Below are 18,185 nucleotides of genomic sequence, written 5' to 3'. Positions count from 1 at the left end.
AATATCCATTCATTCCTCATTCTCACTGGGTTTATAGTTATGTGTAACTGTCACTGTGTCCCTTTCCCTTCTCTGCACTGCTGGTTCTGACTCCTGATACAACTCCCCAATATCCGTTCATTTCTTATTCTCACCTGGTTTATAGTTATGTGTAATTGTAACTATGTCTGTCTGTCTGTCCCTTTCTGTTCTCTGCAGTGCTGGTTCTGACTCCTGATGAAACTCCCCAATATCCATTCATTCCTCATTCTCACCTGTCCCGTTCTGTTCTCTGCACTGCTGGTTCTGACTCCTGATACAACTCCCGAATTCTCACCTGTCCCGTTTTGTTCTCTGCACTGCTGGTTTTGACTCCTGATAAAACTCCCGAATATCTATTCATTCCTCATTCTCACTGGGTTTATAGTTATGTGTAACTGTCACTATGTCCGTCCATTTCCCTTCTCTGCACTGCTGGTTCGGACTCCTGATACAACGCCCCAATATCCATTCAGTCCTCTTTCTCACAAGTTTTATAGTTATGTGTAACTGTCCCTGTGTCTGTCTGTCCCTTTCCGTTCTCTGCACTGCTGGATCTGACTCCTGATACAACTCCCCAATATCCATTCATTCCTCATTCTCACTGGGTTTATAGTTATGCGTAACTGTCACTGTGTCTGTCTGTCCCTTTCCCTTCTCTGCACTGCTGATACAACTCCCAATATCTATTCATTCCTCATTCTCACTGGGTTTATAGTTATGTGTAACTGTCACTGTGTCTGTCTGTCCTTTCCAGAACTGCAGGTTCTGACTTCTGATACAACTTCCCAATATCGATTCAGTGGTTTATAGTTATTTGTAACTGTCACCGTGTCTGTGTCCCGTTCTCTTCTCTGTACTGCTGGTTCTGACACCTGATACAATTCCCAATATCCATTCATTCCTCATTCTCAGTGGGTTTATAGTTATGTGTAACTCTCACTGTGTCTGTCTGTCCCTTTCCGAACTGCAGATTCTGACTCCTGATACAACTTCCCAATACCGATTAATTCCTCATTCTCACTGGTTTTACCTTACACTGTGTTTGTCTGTCCCTTTCTCTTCTCTGCACTGCTGGTTCCGACTCCTGAAATATCTCCCCAATATCAATTCAGTACTCATTCTCACTGGGTTTATAGTTATGTGTCCCTTTCCCTTTCCGGAACTGCAGGTTCTGACTTCTGACTCCCCAATATCAATTCAGCTCATCTCACTGGGTTTATAGTTATGTGTAACTGTCACTGTGTCTGTCTGTCCCTTTCCCTTCTCTGCACTGCTGGTTCTGACTCCTGATACAACTTCCCAATCCATTCATTCCTCATTCTCACTGGGTTTATTGTTATGTGTAACTGTCACTGTGTCTGTCCATTTCCCTTCTCTGCACTGCTGGTTCTGACTCCTGATACAACTCCCCGATATCCATTCATTCCTCATTCTCACTGGGTTTATAGTTATGTGTAACTGTCACTGTGTCCCTTTCCCTTCTCTGCACTGCTGGTTCTGACTCCTGATACAACTCCCCAATATCCGTTCATTTCTTATTCTCACCTGGTTTATAGTTATGTGTAATTGTCACTATGTCTGTCCATTTCCCTTCTCTGCACTGCTGGTTCTGACTCCTGATACAACTCCCCAATATCCATTCATTCCTCATTCTCACTAGGTTTATAGTTATGTGAAACTGTCACTGTGTCTGTCTGTCCCTTTCCCTTCTCTGCACTGCTGGTTCTGACTCCTGATACAACTTCCCAATATCCATTTATTCCTCATTCTCACTGGGTTTATAGTTATGTGTAACTGTCACTGTGTCTGTCCATTTCCCTTCTCTGCACTGCTGGTTCTGACTCCTGATACAACTCCCCAAAATCCATTCATTCCTCATTCTCAGTGGGTTTATAGTTATGTGTAACTGTCACTGTGTCCCTTTCACTTCTCTGCACTGATGGTTCTGACTCCTGATACAACCCCCAAATATCGATTCAGTCCTAATTCTCACTGGGTTTATAGTTAACTGTAACTGTCACTGTTTTTGTCTGTTGCTTTCTCTTCTCTTCTCTGTGTTTCCCTTTCTGTTCTCTGCACTGCTGGTTCTGACTCCTGATGCAACTCCCCAATATCCATTCATTCCTCATTCTCACCTGTCCCGTTCTGTTCTCTGCACTGCTGGTTCTGACTCCTGATACAACTCCCGAATTCTCACCTTATTCTCACCTGTCCCGTTCTGTTCTCTGCACTGCTGGTTCTGACTCCTGATACAACTCCCGAATTCTCACCTCCGTTCATTTCTTATTCTCACCTGGTTTATAGTTATGTGTAATTGTCACTATGTCTGTCTGTCCCTTTCTGTTCTGTGCACTGCTGGTTCTGACTCCTGATGCAACTCCCCAATATCCATTCATTCCTCATTCTCACCTGTCCCGTTCTGTTCTCTGCACTGCTGGTTCTGACTCCTGATACAACTCCCGAATTCTCACCTCATTCTCACCTGTCCCGTTCTGTTCTCTGCACTGCTGGTTTTGACTCCTGATAAAACTCCCGAATATCTATTCATTCCTCATTCTGACTGGGTTAATAGTTATGTGTAACTGTCACTGTGTTTGTCTGTCCCTTTCAATTCTCTGCACTGCTGGTTCCGACTCCTGATAGAACTTCCCAATATTCATTCATTCCTCATTCTCACTGGATTTATAGTTATGTGTAACTGTCACTGTGTTTGTCTATCCCTTTCAATTATGTATGACACCTGATACAACTTCCAAATATCCATTCATTCCTCATTCTCACTGGGTTTATAGTTATGTAACTGTCACTGTGTCCCTTTCCCTTCTCTGCACTGCTGGTTCTGACTCCTGATAAAACTCCCCAATATCGATTCAGTCCTAATTCTCACTGGTTTATAGTTATGTGTAACAGTCACTATGTTTGTCTGTCCCTTTCTCTTCTCTACACTGCTGGTTCTGACACCTGATACAACTTCCCAATATCCATTCATTCCTCATTCTCACTAGGTTTATAGTTATGTGTAACTCTCACTGTGTCTGTCTGTCCCTTTCCGGAACTGCTGGTTCTGACTCCTGATACAACTACCCAATATCCATTCATTCCTCATTCTCACTGGGTTTATAGTTATGTGTAACTGTCACTGTGTCCCTTTCCCTTCTCTGCACTGCTGGTTCTGACTCCTGATACAACTCCCCAATATCCGTTCATTTCTTATTCTCACCTGGTTTATAGTTATGTGTAATTGTAACTATGTCTGTCTGTCTGTCCCTTTCTGTTCTCTGCAGTGCTGGTTCTGACTCCTGATGAAACTCCCCAATATCCATTCATTCCTCATTCTCACCTGTCCCGTTCTGTTCTCTGCACTGCTGGTTCTGACTCCTGATACAACTCCCGAATTCTCACCTGTCCCGTTTTGTTCTCTGCACTGCTGGTTTTGACTCCTGATAAAACTCCCGAATATCTATTCATTCCTCATTCTCACTGGGTTTATAGTTATGTGTAACTGTCACTATGTCCGTCCATTTCCCTTCTCTGCACTGCTGGTTCGGACTCCTGATACAACGCCCCAATATCCATTCAGTCCTCTTTCTCACAAGTTTTATAGTTATGTGTAACTGTCCCTGTGTCTGTCTGTCCCTTTCCGTTCTCTGCACTGCTGGATCTGACTCCTGATACAACTCCCCAATATCCATTCATTCCTCATTCTCACTGGGTTTATAGTTATGCGTAACTGTCACTGTGTCTGTCTGTCCCTTTCCCTTCTCTGCACTGCTGGTTCTGACTCCTGATACAACTCCCCAATATCTATTCATTCCTCATTCTCACTGGGTTTATAGTTATGTGTAACTGTCACTGTGTCTGTCTGTCCCTTTCCCTTCTCTGCACTGCTGGTTCGGACTTCTGATACAACGCCCCAATATCCATTCAGTCCTCTTTCTCACAAGTTTTATAGTTATGTGTAACCGTCCCTGTGTCTGTCTGTCCCTTTCCGTTCTCTGCACTGCTGGATCTGACTCCTGATACAACTCCCCAATATCCATTCATTCCTCATTCTCACTGGGTTTATAGTTATGCGTAACTGTCACTGTGTCTGTCTGTCCCTTTCCCTTCTCTGCACTGCTGGTTCTGACTCCTGATACAACTCCCCAATATCTATTCATTCCTCATTCTCACTGGGTTTATAGTTATGTGTAACTGTCACTGTGTCTGTCTGTCCCTTTCCAGAACTGCAGGTTCTGACTTCTGATACAACTTCCCAATATCGATTCAGTCCTCATTCTCACTGGTTTATAGTTATTTGTAACTGTCACCGTGTCTGTCTGTCCCGTTCTCTTCTCTGTACTGCTGGTTCTGACACCTGATACAACTTCCCAATATCCATTCATTCCTCATTCTCAGTGGGTTTATAGTTATGTGTAACTCTCACTGTGTCTGTCTGTCCCTTTCCCTTTCCGGAACTGCAGATTCTGACTCCTGATACAACTTCCCAATACCGATTAATTCCTCATTCTCACTGGGTTTACAGTTATGTGTAACTTACACTGTGTTTGTCTGTCCCTTTCTCTTCTCTGCACTGCTGGTTCCGACTCCTGAATATCTCCCCAATATCAATTCAGTACTCATTCTCACTGGGGTTTATAGTTATGTGTGCCCTTTCCCTTTCCTCGGAACTGCAGGTTCTGACTTTTGATACAACTCCCCAATATCAATTCCCAGTACTTCATTCTCACTGGGTTTTATAGTTATGTGTAACTGTCACTGTGTCTGTCTGTCCCTTTCCCTTCTCTGCACTGCTGTTCTGACTCCTGATACAACTTTCCCAATATCCATTCATTCCTCATTCTCACTGGGTTTATTGTTATGTGTAACTGTCACTGTGTCTGTCCATTTCCCTTCTCTTGCACTGCTGGTTCTGACTCCTGATACAACTCCCGATATCCATTCATTCCTCATTCTCACTGGGTTTATAGTTATGGATGTAACTGTCACTGTGTCCCTTCCTTCTCTGCACTGCTGGGTTCATGACTCCTGATACAACCTCCCCAATATCCGTTCATATTCTTATTCTCACCTGGTTTTATAGTTATGTGTAATTGTCACTATGTCTGTCCATTTCCCTTCTCTGCACTGCTGGTTCTGACTCCTGATACAACTCCCCAATATCCATTCATTCCTCAATTCTCACTAGGTTTATAGTTTATGTGAAACTGTCACTGTGTCTGTCTGTCCCCTTTCCCTTCTCTGCACTGCTGGTTCTGACTCCTGATACAACTTCCCCAATATCCATTTATTCCTCATTCTCACTGGGTTTATAGTTATGTGTAACTGTCACTGTGTCTGTCCATTTCCCTTCTTCTGCACTGCTGGTTCTGACTCCTGATACAAACTCCCCAAAATCCATTCATTCCTCATTCTCAGTGGGTTTATAGTTATGTGTAACTGTCACTGTGTCCCTTTCACATTCTCTGCACTGATGGTTTCTGACTCCTGATACAAACCCCAAATATCGATTTCAGTCCTAATTCTCACTGGGGTTTATAGTTAACTGTAACTGTCACTGTTTTGTCTGTTGCTTTCTCTTCTCTTCTCTGTGTTTCCCTTTCTGTCTCTGCACTGCTGTTCTGACTCCTGATGCAACTTCCCCAATATCCATTCATTCCTCATCTCACCTGTCCCGTTCTGTTTCTCTGCACTGCTGGTTCTGACTCCTGATACAACTCCCCGAATTCTCACCTTATTCTCACCTGTCCCGTTCTGTTCTCTGCACTGCTGGTTCTGACTTCTGATACAACTCCCGAATTCTCACCTCCGTTCATTTCTTATTCTCACCTGGTTTATAGTTATGTGTAATTGTCACTATGTCTGTCTGTCCCTTTCTGTTCTGTGCACTGCTGGTTCTGACTCCTGATGCAACTCCCCCAATATCCATTCATTCCTCATTCTCACCTGTCCCGTTCTGTTCTCTGCACTGCTGGTTCTGACTCCTGATACAACTCCCGAATCTCACCTCAATTCTCACCTGTCCCGTCTGTTCTCTGCACTGCTGGTTTGTACTCCTGATAAAACTCTCGAATATCTATTCATTCCTCATTCTGACTGGGTTAATAGTTATGTGTAACTGTCACTGTGTTTTGTCTGTCCCTTTCAATTCTCTGACTGCTGGTTCCGACTCCTGATAGAACTTCCATATTCATTCATTCCTCATTCTCACTGGATTTATAGTTATGTGTAACTGTCACTGTGTTTGTCTATCCCTTTCAATTCTTCTGCACTGCTGGTTCTGACTCCTGATAGAACTTCCCAATATCCATTCATTCCTCATTCTCACTGGGTTTATAGTTAATGTGTAACTGTCCTGTGTCTGTCTGTCTCTTTCCCTTCTCTGCACTGCTGGTTCTGACTCCGGAATAAAACTTCCCAAGACCCATAAATTCCTGATTCTCACTGAGTTTATAGTTATGTGTAACTGTCACTGTGTCTGTCTGTCCCTTTCCCTTTCTGCAACTGCAGGTTCTGACTCCTGATACAACTCCCCAATATCAATTTATTCCTCATTCTCACTGGGTTTATAGTTATGTGTAACTTACACTGTGTTTGTCTGTCCCTTTCTCTTCTCTGCACTGCTGGTTCCGACTCCTGAAACATCTCCCCAATATCAATTCAGTACTCATTCTCACTGGGTTTATAGTTATGTGTAACTGTCACTGTGTCTGTCTGTCCCTTTCTACACTGCTCTGACTCCTGATACAACTCCCCAATATCCATTCAGTCCTCATTCTCACTGGTTTTATAGTTATGTGTAACTGTCACTGTGTCTGTCTGTCCCTTTCTCTTCTCTGCACTGCTGGTTCTGACTCCTGATACAACTCCCCAATATCCATTCAATCCTCATTCTCACTGGGTTTATAGTTATGTATAATTGTCATTATGTCTGTCAGTCTGTCCGTTTCTGTTCTCTGCACTGCTGGTTCTGACTCTGATACAACTCACAATATCCATTCATTCCTCAATCTCACTGGAATTATAGTTATGTGTAACTGTCACTGTGTCTGTCTGTCCCTTTCTCTTCTATGCACTGCTGGTTCTGACTCCTGATACAACTTCCCAATATCCATTTCATTCCATCATTCTCACTGGGTTTATAGTTTATGTGTAAACTGTCACTGTATCTGTCTGTCCCTTTCCCTTCTCTGCACTGCTGGTTCTGACTCCTGATACAACTCCCCAATTATCCATTCAATCCTCATTCTCACTGGGTTTATAGTTATGTGTGTAACTCTCACTGTGTTCTGTCTCTCCTTTCCCTTCCTCTGCACTGCTGGTTCTGACTCCTGATACAACTTCCCAAATATCCCATTCATTCCTCATTCTCACTGGGTTTATAGTTATGTATAATTGTCATTATGTCTGTCAGTCTGTCCGTTTCTGTTCTCTGCACTGCTGGTTCTGACTCCTGATACAACTCACCAATATCCTTTCATTCCTCATTCTCACTGGGTTTATAGTTATGTGTAACTGTCACTGTATCTGTCTGTCCCTTTCCCTTCTCTGCACTGCTGGTTCTGACTCCTGATACAACTTCCCAATATCCATTCATTCCTCATTCTCACTGGGTTTATAGTTATCAGTATGTACTGCCCATCTAAGAGCAAACAAAGCCCATATAAACCTCACTCATCAAAAGGGTACACTTAGGGGTATATTTATCATGCTGTGTAAAAAAGTGGAGTAAAACATCACCGGTGATATATAGCAGCCATCAGATGCTTTGATTGGTTTTCTAGCTGTTGAAACCTAATTGCTTATTCGTTGCCCTGGGTAACATCACCGGTAATGCTTTACTCCACTTTTTACACAGCATGATAACTATACCCCTTAACCTTTAACAGCAGCGCCTGCATTGTGATGTCCATGTGATGTCAATGTGATGAGAGCTGCCTTCACCCTAGGAAAGTGACAGTTGGTACAGTCCGTTGGTTGCCATTGTGGTGAGAGGTAAGCGTGCATCTCCTCTGATAGATGTTTTGCCTAAAAACCCTTATTTTAAGCTAAAAAAGAGGGGCAATAGTTGGTTGACTCCCCCCCCCCCAGACTAGGGATGCTGCTCCTGTCACTGGTTTTAGTGAATTTGGAGAATTTTCCCACTAAAAATGGGCTTGTTGTTCCAGTACTGACAGGCTCCTAGAGTTTTGCCCCTCTGCCCCCGGGTATCTGCCCTGCCCTTATGTACCAACCTGGGTACACAATAAGTACATACAATGTATGTACTGGCACATCTAAGGGCAAATAAAGCCCATAAAAATTTGTCATATGATGAGAGCTGCCCTTCACTCTAGGATAGTGACAGTTTGGTAGAGTCCGTTGGTTGCCATTGTGGTGAGAGGTAAGCAAGCATCTCTCCTGTAGTAGATGTTTTGCCTAAAAACCCTTAATTTTAGCTAAAAAGAGGGGGCAATAGTTGGGTGACTACCCCCCCCCAGAACTAGGGGATGTTGCCTCCTGTCAACGACTTTAAGTGAATTTGGAGAATTGCAGGCGCCTTTCCTCCTAGCGCTGGTTGGGAGACACAGACCCAGGGTTTGGGCAGTACTGACAGGCTGCTAAGAGTTTTGCCCTCTGCCCCCCGGTATCTGCCTGCCCTTATGTACCAACCTTTAATGTGTAACTGAATGTACTTGCACTTACCATGGACACAGGGCCTGATTTACTATCTTCTTAACTATTGCAGGGGGTAATCTAAATCAGTGCTTCTGAAATTATGGTGATGCGCCCTTAGGGGAATGGTAACAGCCAATTACTGATTGGTTGCTATTGGCAACTGCAACTTGCATTTAGGACCTATGTTAGTAAATGAGCCCTAGTACCAATTTAACCCCTAGGTACCAATGGAATCCCAGCCTGAGTGTTAGTAAGCGTGAGATTTCGGGGGAACACTTTGAATGGGGCCCCTCATGCAATGTTGCACGTTAAATGGTAAATGCATTATCCATGAAGCTGACTTGCCCTTTTTATTCCCGTCTCTATAACAGATTGCTGCGGTGTGCGACTAGTTGGCGTTTTGCTGCTTCGGCGCTTAACCAGATTTTTTTAGCCTGTGGATTATCTTCTGGCTTCTCCTCGAGTTCACCTTTCCATCCTTTAGTTGAACGAGCCTCTAAGAGGAGAGGCCAGCCACTACATGAGGGGGTCCCTTAGGCGACCCGGCCCTGGGCGCGGCCCCTCCATTCCATCTTTTTTTTTAAAACATCACCTGGAGAGCTTCCATTTAAGAGGTAATGTAGCAAAATGGGCAAACGCAGTGAAACAGTTTATGATTTTCTACAGCAAGTCATCATTTACCTGGGGTGGGGGGGGGGGGGGCAACTTGGTTAGGCGGCTTATCTCGTTTCCTGGGACTGTGGCTTCTCTTATCAAAAGGGGCACGGGCCCAGCAAGAAAAGGCCTTTAGGATCTGACAGCGGTTATTGGGGGCAGGCAACTCCTTTGCTTCAGGGGGTATTTTAAGGGGTTAACTTCCTCCTGCCTGGGTATCCCGCTTCCAGCTCTATAGTAGTAGCGGGCCGGGAAAAATTCGGCATGCCTCGGCCAAAAATTAAATAAATTGTACATAGAACACAGTATTGGGAAGTGCTAACGTGATGTTTTTCTTTTTTTCAGCGAGCGATGAACAAAGTGTTCAAGCGTTTGAGGCGTTTTTTCCCTTGCTTCGGCAAGGTAAGGATTTTATTTCACATATTTCATTCTGTGGGAAACTTCATGGAGGGACAAATTTGTCCTCCAACTCAGTTACTGATGATCTCTAAACATTGTTCTGTTTGGGGCCCATGAAAGCGAACACCAAACATATTAACATATTTTTTAATATTAACATATTTTTTAATGGGTCAGAGATCTTCCTAACCTAGAGGAAGATTTGTGGGAAGAAGCCCCATGTGAAATGTATAGTTATCTGATTTCCACAAAAGATAAGATTTGGAATAATTCATAGGACATATATTACCCCCTGAAGCTAAATACCATAGGCAAAAACCCAATGCCCCCTGCCCCGTATGTCAATATGCAGATGCTGGGCTTGCCCTTCTATATATTTGTACTGGTCTGAGGTGGTAAAATATCTTACCGAGAAAATCCTGTTACCTGGAAGCCTAAACCCAGATGTGTGCTTAGGCCTTCTCTTTCCATAAAGTAATGTCAACTTTTGTTTCACTCACCCAGGAGGAGCCCACTGAGGAGCCCCAGGAATTTATCTGCCTGGTAAGTAGTAAAGGAGTCGGTATCATAGATTCCTTATATCATTAGCTTCTTCCTAAATGTTGTGTTGACTTTAACAGAATTTACCATTTAATATGACTGTTTGCAAACAGACACCTATAGCCAATGAACCCCGTACCCATATAACTTGTGATATAAATGTTAATTCCATCCACATATGAATCAGTACATACAATAGTTCTAGCACTGTCCCCCCAATTTAGAAGACATCCATGGCTCTGATCAATTTTCCTCTCTTAACCAGGTACCATCGGTTGGATCTGGCAACGCCGTTTGCCAAGTGAGTAGCAAATAATTCAATAATAAAACACCAGTCCCTGAATATTACATATAACTTATATTCACTTCTTTCTAAAAGCTGAGTTGATTTGATAACTTGACTTTCATCTCTTAACCAGGAACCACCAGAAAATCACCTGGCAAAAACTGCCAGCTAAGTAGTAAAAAATAAACATACATAACATGGTTTGGGTTTTGGCAACTTGTGAATTTGAATTTGTATTGTACAAGGTCCTTTTTACATACTAAACTACAGAGTTATAGTAAACTGATCAGGTAACTTTATTTCTCTTAGGAGGAGAAACCAGAGCACAAAATGGAGCCGGCTATAGAACAACTGCCGCGGTAAGGCATAAGAGAGGGGAGAGTAGGGGGCAAATAAAAATCACTCTATATTTTACGTAAGGCATGTATATTAGCTGCTTTATTACAACGTGCAACATCTTTCTCTTACCTTTTCTTTAATCAGGAGACCTCCAGAGATGCCCTGACACGGAACATCTGTCAGGTAAGAAAAAATAATAGGGTCACAATAGAGAAAACATTTTAAGAGAATATCAAATGCAGATTCACTTTGGGGTGGGCAATTTGTTTCTTTAGTAGCCAAGAATCAGCCCCTACATCCGGCATGAAGCTTCTTCCTGGTCTGCACTCCAGAACCATTGCGTCAGCCCGGGCACAGGCACACACAGTGGGGGCTTTGAAGAAGAATTAAATACTCACGCTTTCTGGGCCCGAAATCCGCCAGGTGTGCCTGCACCCAGGCCAACGCAATGGTTCTGGGGACATGAATGCCAGCATAGGGCCCCGACTGCTTAGCCTGCAAGTCCCACAATCTGCCACGTGTGGCATCAGCCTAACACAAACATGTTATTATTATGCTTGTGTTACACCGCAACATACACCTTCTATTTCTCATATATTTATATCAAATAAGACTTTTCAAAACTTTGCTTTACTTTCAGCCATGGTATTTTAAAAAAAATCTTTTTTTATGTCTTCAACAGGAGGAAGAACCCCTTAGTTCCAGGACCCCCCACTCTCATAACCCCTTCGTTCCACACAAGCCCCACCGCCCCCCGCTTTGTTCCAAGCCCCCTCCATCCCACCCCTTCCTTCCAATCAAGCCCCACCTCCAACCCCATAGTTCCAGGCCCCCACTCTCCCACCCTTTGTTCCACACAAGCCCACCCACCCCCGCTTTGTTCCAAGCCCCCTCCCTCCCACCCCTTCCTTCCAATCAAGCCCCACCCTCCAACCCCTTAGTTCCAGGCCCCCACTCTCCCACCCCTCTGTTCCACACAAGCCCCCACCCGCCCCCCGCTTTGTTCCAAGCCCCCTCCCTCCCCCCTTCCTTCCAATCAAGCCCCATCCTCCAATCCCTTAGTTCCAGGACCCCACTCTCCCACCCTTTCGTTCCATACAAGCCCCTCCCGCCCCCCGCTTTGTTCCAAGCCCCCTCCCTCCACCCCTTCCTTCCAATCAAGCCCAACCTCCAACCCTTAGTTCCAGGCCCCTCTCCCACTCCTTCGATCCACAGAAGCCCCCACCCGCCCCCCGCTTTGTTCCATGCCCCCTCCCTCCCACCCCTTCCTTCCAATCAAGCCCCAACCTCCAACCCCTTAGTTCCAGGCCCCCACTCTCCCACCCCTTCGATCCAGAGAAGCCCCACCCGCCCCCCGCTTTGTTCCATGCCCCTCCCTCCCACCCCTTCCTTCCAATCAAGCCCCATCTTCCAGGAGGTGGAGGAGAAGGAGATTTGGTTGTAACTACCAACACTCTGCACTGGGGAGGTAATAAACAGTGGCCAATAAGATGTTTGTTTTCATAGTTCTACGTGTAACTGACTGAACAAAGGTAATAGCTATATGGTTGCTATGGGTTACTGCCCAGGTGCAGTTTTGCCCAGTGTTGATGAATGAGCCCAACTGTATCATGTGCTGGCCTTTGTGGCCATTTAACATTCTTGTGACTGAGTAACGATCTGCCCTACAGATATCACTGCTGATTCCCTGGTGGCCAATGGGGGGTGAGGCACAAACGGCCGCTGTAGCGCTAGCTTACATATCCACCTTACCAAATGGGTTTTCCCACAGGCGCCAGGTAACCAATACAAGAATGAAAGGTACCATTACAAGTAGCGGATATTCTGTAGCCCCAGCATTTTATATCTAAAGAACAAGTATTTGTCTGTAGTTTTTACCTTATTTCAACAATTTCTAAAATGTTTCTCTATTTTTTTTCAGCGCTGGACCGGAAGACTGTTCAGGGCAGTATCCTGCCAACATCTAGCTTCCATTGCCCTCCTCGACACCAGACCCCTCCCTCCCACCCCTTCCTTCCACACAAGCCCCGCCCTCCAACCCCTTAGTTCCAAGCCCATGCCCTCCCACCCCTTCCTTCAAAGCCCCTGCCCTACCACCCACTTTCCCACCCCTTACTTCCAGGCCCCCGCTCTACCACCCTTCGTTCCATACAAGCCCCCTTCCGCCCCCGCATCGTTCCGGGCCGCAGCCCTCCCGCCCTTTCCTTTTAAGACCCCGCCCTCCCTTCCTTTCTAACAAAGCCACCGCCCACACCAAAGCCCTCCGCTCTTCAACCAAAGCCCCCGCCCCTTCCACTAAATCCCCTCCCGCCCGCCCGCCCTTCCACTAAATCCCCTCCCGCCCCTTCCACTAAATCCCCCTCCCGCCCGCCCGCCCCTTCCACTAAATCCCCCTCCCTCCCGCCCGCCCGCCTTCACTAAATCCCCCTCCCGCCCGCCCGCCCTTCCCCTAAATCCCCCTCCCGCCCGCCCGCCCCTTCCCCTAAATCCCCCTCCCGCCAACCCGCCCCTTCCACTAAATCCCCCTCCCGCCCGCCCCTTCCACTAAATCCTTTGCTGGAGATTTCATCCCACTCCCACAGGTACTATACACAGGTACAGGCTCAGACTGGCACTGGGATATTGGGTAAAAATCCCGGTGGGCCCCTGACCCCACTCCCACTGCAAATAAGCCCCCCCCCTGCAACCACCACCTTCAATGCCCTGCTCCAAGTCGCTCCGCATTTCCCTTACTTGTCTTCCGGGTCTGCTGCCAGCGTGCCTGCGGACGCGCGATGACGTTACTCGCATGCGTCCTTCGTGCTGGGCAGGGCAGACTGGGCCTTCTGATCTGCTGGTCTGATCTGGTCAGGTGAATATTCTAAAACTGACGAAGCGAATTTCTTGCTGCTGCTGCTTTTTTTGGTGAGTTAACATGCTGCAGCAAACTTTGGGGTTAGGGGGTTCAATATGCCATAATACATTTTTTAATTATGTGCATTTATTTGTTATTTACTGAAATCAGCAGACCACAAAAATCTGATACATTCTGAGCCTGACAAGTTGTACAGGTATGGGATCCCTTATCCGGAAATCCGTTATCCAGAAAGCTCCAAATTATGGAAAGCCTGTCTCCCATAGACTCCATTTTAATAAAATAATTCAGAATTTTGGGTTGGGTTTAATTAATGTTTTATTAATTTTTTAGTATGGTAGTAAGGTATGGAGATCCAAATTACGGAAAGACCCCTTATCCAGAATACCCCTGGCCCCCAAGCATTCTGGATAATGGGTCCTATACCTGTATTCTAACTTTACATGGAACCAAGCTGGCAGCTTTTATCTTCCCATGTATGGTCACCTTTTCACATATATTTTAAAGCTATACCCATCATTACACTTTATTTGTTTAAAAATACCTTTTACTCTGTGTTTCTTTAGGCTTTGTATTACCAAACACTTAACACTGATTATAAGTACTGAGGCAGAGAACCTTTTTAGTAAGAAAGTAGTACAACATGCTGCAGCAATCTTGGGGTGGGGGTGGTTGTGGGGGGTTCAAAATGCCATAATATTACCTGGGCTATGAATTATTTAACTGGGGTGGGGCTGCTAGTCTGCATATAATTAATAAAATAAATGTTGATAATTGAATGAATAATAAATAAATGACATGCTTACTGAGTTACTTTTTATGAATTGATTTACTATACATGAATTGCAAATTTAAATAAAATACAGTTTTTAAAAGCTGATGGCGTACTGGTGTATATATATATGTATATAAAATGTGTTTGTGTGTGTGTATATATATATATATATATATAGCAAGAACAAACGGAGCACACCCTATTGAAATTCAAATGCCCAGGGTGCTGGCTAAAAAATATAAAGCAAGAAAAAAGAGCTGCACTCACCAGGACTTGGCAAAAATATAGTAAGTTTATTTAAGCAAAGAGATCTCTTTGCTTAAATAAACTTACTATATTTTTGCCAAGTCCTGGTGAGTGCAGCTCTTTTTTCTTGCTATATATATATATATATATGTAGTGGATCAGAGAACCCTGTCCCCTGTTTCTCAGTCTGTGATCTCATCCAGCCTAGCTACAGCCTGGGGAGGGATCCGGTTGGCTGGCTGCCCCAGTGCACGTCTGGGAGAGGTGTGCCTAAGTTTTGGAGGCAAAAATCAAGTGGCGGGCCCAGCAGTTTATAAAGGGAGCCCCTGCTGTTTTTGCCAGTGCAGAGGAAGAGTCCCAGAGTGAGCAGCCAGCAAAAACTGTGTGAGTTCAAACTAAAAGGAATCAAAGTTTGCTGGGCTGCCAAGGTGTAATAAATCCTCTGTGGAACTCTGTGTGTGTGTCCCCTGGAGGAACAGGTATTGCATTTGCCTGCTATGTGGGAGCAGCCACCCTTTCAAAAGGGAAGGTACTCTGGGGCAGGTAGCGCTACCTGGAAGGACTAAAGAGCTCTTGGGGAAGGAACTGAACTGATTTAAGGGTTGGGGGGGTCTATCCGGATCCAAGGCTGGGCAAGTACAGAGACTGTGCCAGTGTGGATAGCCCTCCCAAGTTTCCTCAGGAAAGGATTATCAGTCACCCCAAAGCTGTTCTACTGTTTATGTCCAAAAGTTATATAAAGTTTGATATTGCTGCAAACCGTGTGTTATTATTTCCTAGTGGAAATCCCCTAGAGGTGTGTTCTTCAGTGTCCACTAGGTGGAGGCACTGCGCTGTTCCCAGTTCCCAGTATCAATATCACTTTGAGAACACATATCTCCTGCCATACAGCGCAATATTAAGTGAATGTGCCAAGAAAGGGTTACATTATATATATATATATATATATATATATATATATATATATATATATATATATATATATATATATATATATATATATATATATATATATATGTACTAAGGGTCTTTGTATTTTAAAGATGAAGCAATCTGTGAAGTGTATAGTCTGTGCAACACTAAGGGGCTGATTCATTAAAACACGAGTTCGAATCCCGAATGGGACAAATTCGGATTGGATACGATAGTTTCTGATAGTATCCAAGGCTATTGTAATCTACAATTAGTTGTATGTGCATGTAAATGCAATCCCTTTATGCAGAGGATTGAATGTACTGTACATTTATTTGGGCAATTGCATGAATTCTTGTTACCGCTGCTTGATAACACTTTACGGTTCTGTGTTTTTAAAATTTCATATATTCTTGTTCCAGAATTCTGAAATCATTCAGTTGCTCTGGGTAAGTAAGCCTGGTTGGTGTGAAACAAGTTATTCAATGACATGCAGGCAGATTATGCCCAGAAGTTATCAGGGAGTGAAAGACAAGATTTGTAATGGCTTGTCATCTGTTGTTATGAGGCAAAATGCATGGTGTGATTCCTTCTTTAGTTAAACATCATTTTACTTTTGAAGCATGTTTTGAAGCATGATGCTGCAGCATGATGGCATTATTTTCTTTTATGCATGGTGTGTCATTTTAAAGTTTAATGTTCTCTTGCCTGCATCACAATTTTTTAGTATGTGCATGGTTCACAAAAGTTAAAAGTTTAGGGTTATTTAGGGCTAGGGGTACTAATACACAAAATTAACTCTTTATTGATAGGAAATGTTCTAAAAGAGGATCAGAGTCAAAAGATAAAAGCAAGGAAACCATTCTCAAAAAGAAATATATAAAACAGGGGCAGAAAAAAGATTACAGGCTTCCAAAAAGGGCTAATGGGTGCAGGTACTGCACCAGGGCAACCAAAGAGCCAGCCCAGTCAGAGCTCTGCAGAACTTGAGGTCTTACCCCAGGAACATAGGCGGATTTTCAGTAAGGCTAGGGGAGGCTAAGCCTCCTCAAACCTGCTTTGGCACCTTAAAAAAAAAAACCTGGCTCCGTTTCTGCACTGTCCTGCAAATCTTCTCCGGGTTCTGCAGAAATCAGCTGTGCTCTGATTGGGTCTTTCTTCTTGTGGATTCTCCAATCAGAGCACAGCTTTCTTGACAGGCAGTAAAATTGACCAATCAAGGCGCAGATGCAGACAGGGATCGGGAGATTTTGCAAACTGGAAGACTTGAAGACTAAAAAAAAGAAGAATCTGCAGGCTGTACACTTTACCCAAGAACCAACTTTGAACTTTTGCTGCAGTTTTCATCCCAGAGGTACTATACACAGGTACTATACTGTATATGTTCTAAAGACTGACCCAGTAGCTGAAATTAAATTGTTTTTTGTCACCTGACATCTATAATATCCCTATCCCCAAACGCTAACAGATGGAGGGTAAGTTAACTTTTCCCCCTGACAAAGCTTATTGTTGTTTTATATATTTGTTATGGTTTTTTGCACTTTATATTTTTCTTTTACTTTTGTCATTTTTATTTCATTTCTAGTTAGTTACAGTGGAGCCAATGTTGTGTATTCGTGCCAGTGTTATAGTGCCAGGGCCTGAATATCTGCCATCAGCACCCACTGCTCCTCATGGCATGTAATGTGCTGGTTTTGTATATAAAGACAGCATCTCACTGTATATAATGTGCCTGGGATGTCAGTACCCACTGCTCCTCATGGCATGTAATGTGCTGGTTTTGTATATAAAGACTGCGTCTCACTGTATATAATGTGCTGGTTTTGTATATAAAGACTGCGTCTCACTGTATATAACGTGCCTGGGATGTCAGTACCTGCTGCCTCTCTCTCTATAAAGCTAACTTAAACACATCTAAAGGGGTGGTTCACTTTTACGTTGCAAGTAATATGTTATAGAATGGCCTATTCCTAGCAACTTTGCAAATGGTCTTCCTCGTTCATTTTTTATAGTTTTTTAATAATTTGCCTTTCACTTCTGCCTCTTTCCAGCTTTCAAATGAGAGTCACTGACCAAAAAGTATTGCTATGTGAGGCTACAGTTTTATTTTTCCATGTAGGCCCCTTAACTATTCATATTGCCATCTCTTGTTTAAACCACTACCTGGTAAATAAGACCCTAGCAACCAGATAGCTGCTTAAATACCAAATGGAGAGCTGCTGAACATTAAGCTAAATAACCGTAAAACCATTAAAAATAAAAGAGGACCAATTGCAAATTGTCTCAGAATATTAATGTCTACATCATATTAAAAGTTAATTTAAAGGTGAACTACCCCTTGAAGCTAACTGATCACAAACACAAATGTATAGAGAACCCCTATGTCAAGAGTCAATACTGTGGTGAGTGGGAGAAGGGAAGGTGAGTCCCATCTTCCAGGAGGTGGAGGAGGAGGAGATTTGGTTGTAACTACCAACACTCTGCACTGGGGAGGTAATAAA

At 43.9% G+C, this 18,185-nt stretch overlaps 1 long non-coding RNA gene across 1 annotated transcript; it reads left to right on the top strand.

Annotated features, from left to right (window-relative positions):
- The first annotated feature begins 9,615 nt into the window (after positions 1 to 9,615).
- Positions 9,616 to 10,905, top strand: LOC116411713. The gene is made up of 4 exons (XR_004223308.1): positions 9,616 to 9,735; positions 10,237 to 10,275; positions 10,538 to 10,573; positions 10,868 to 10,905. It is a non-coding gene; the product is annotated as an uncharacterized LOC116411713 (long non-coding RNA).
- Positions 10,906 to 18,185: the final 7,280 nt, after the last annotated feature.

This window comes from Xenopus tropicalis, chromosome 6, assembly GCF_000004195.4.
Source record: "Xenopus tropicalis strain Nigerian chromosome 6, UCB_Xtro_10.0, whole genome shotgun sequence".
NCBI classification, from domain to species: Eukaryota; Metazoa; Chordata; class Amphibia; order Anura; family Pipidae; genus Xenopus; species Xenopus tropicalis.
The sequence above is the reverse complement of the archived record's forward strand: the minus strand, read 5'-3'. Positions and strand labels throughout refer to the sequence as shown.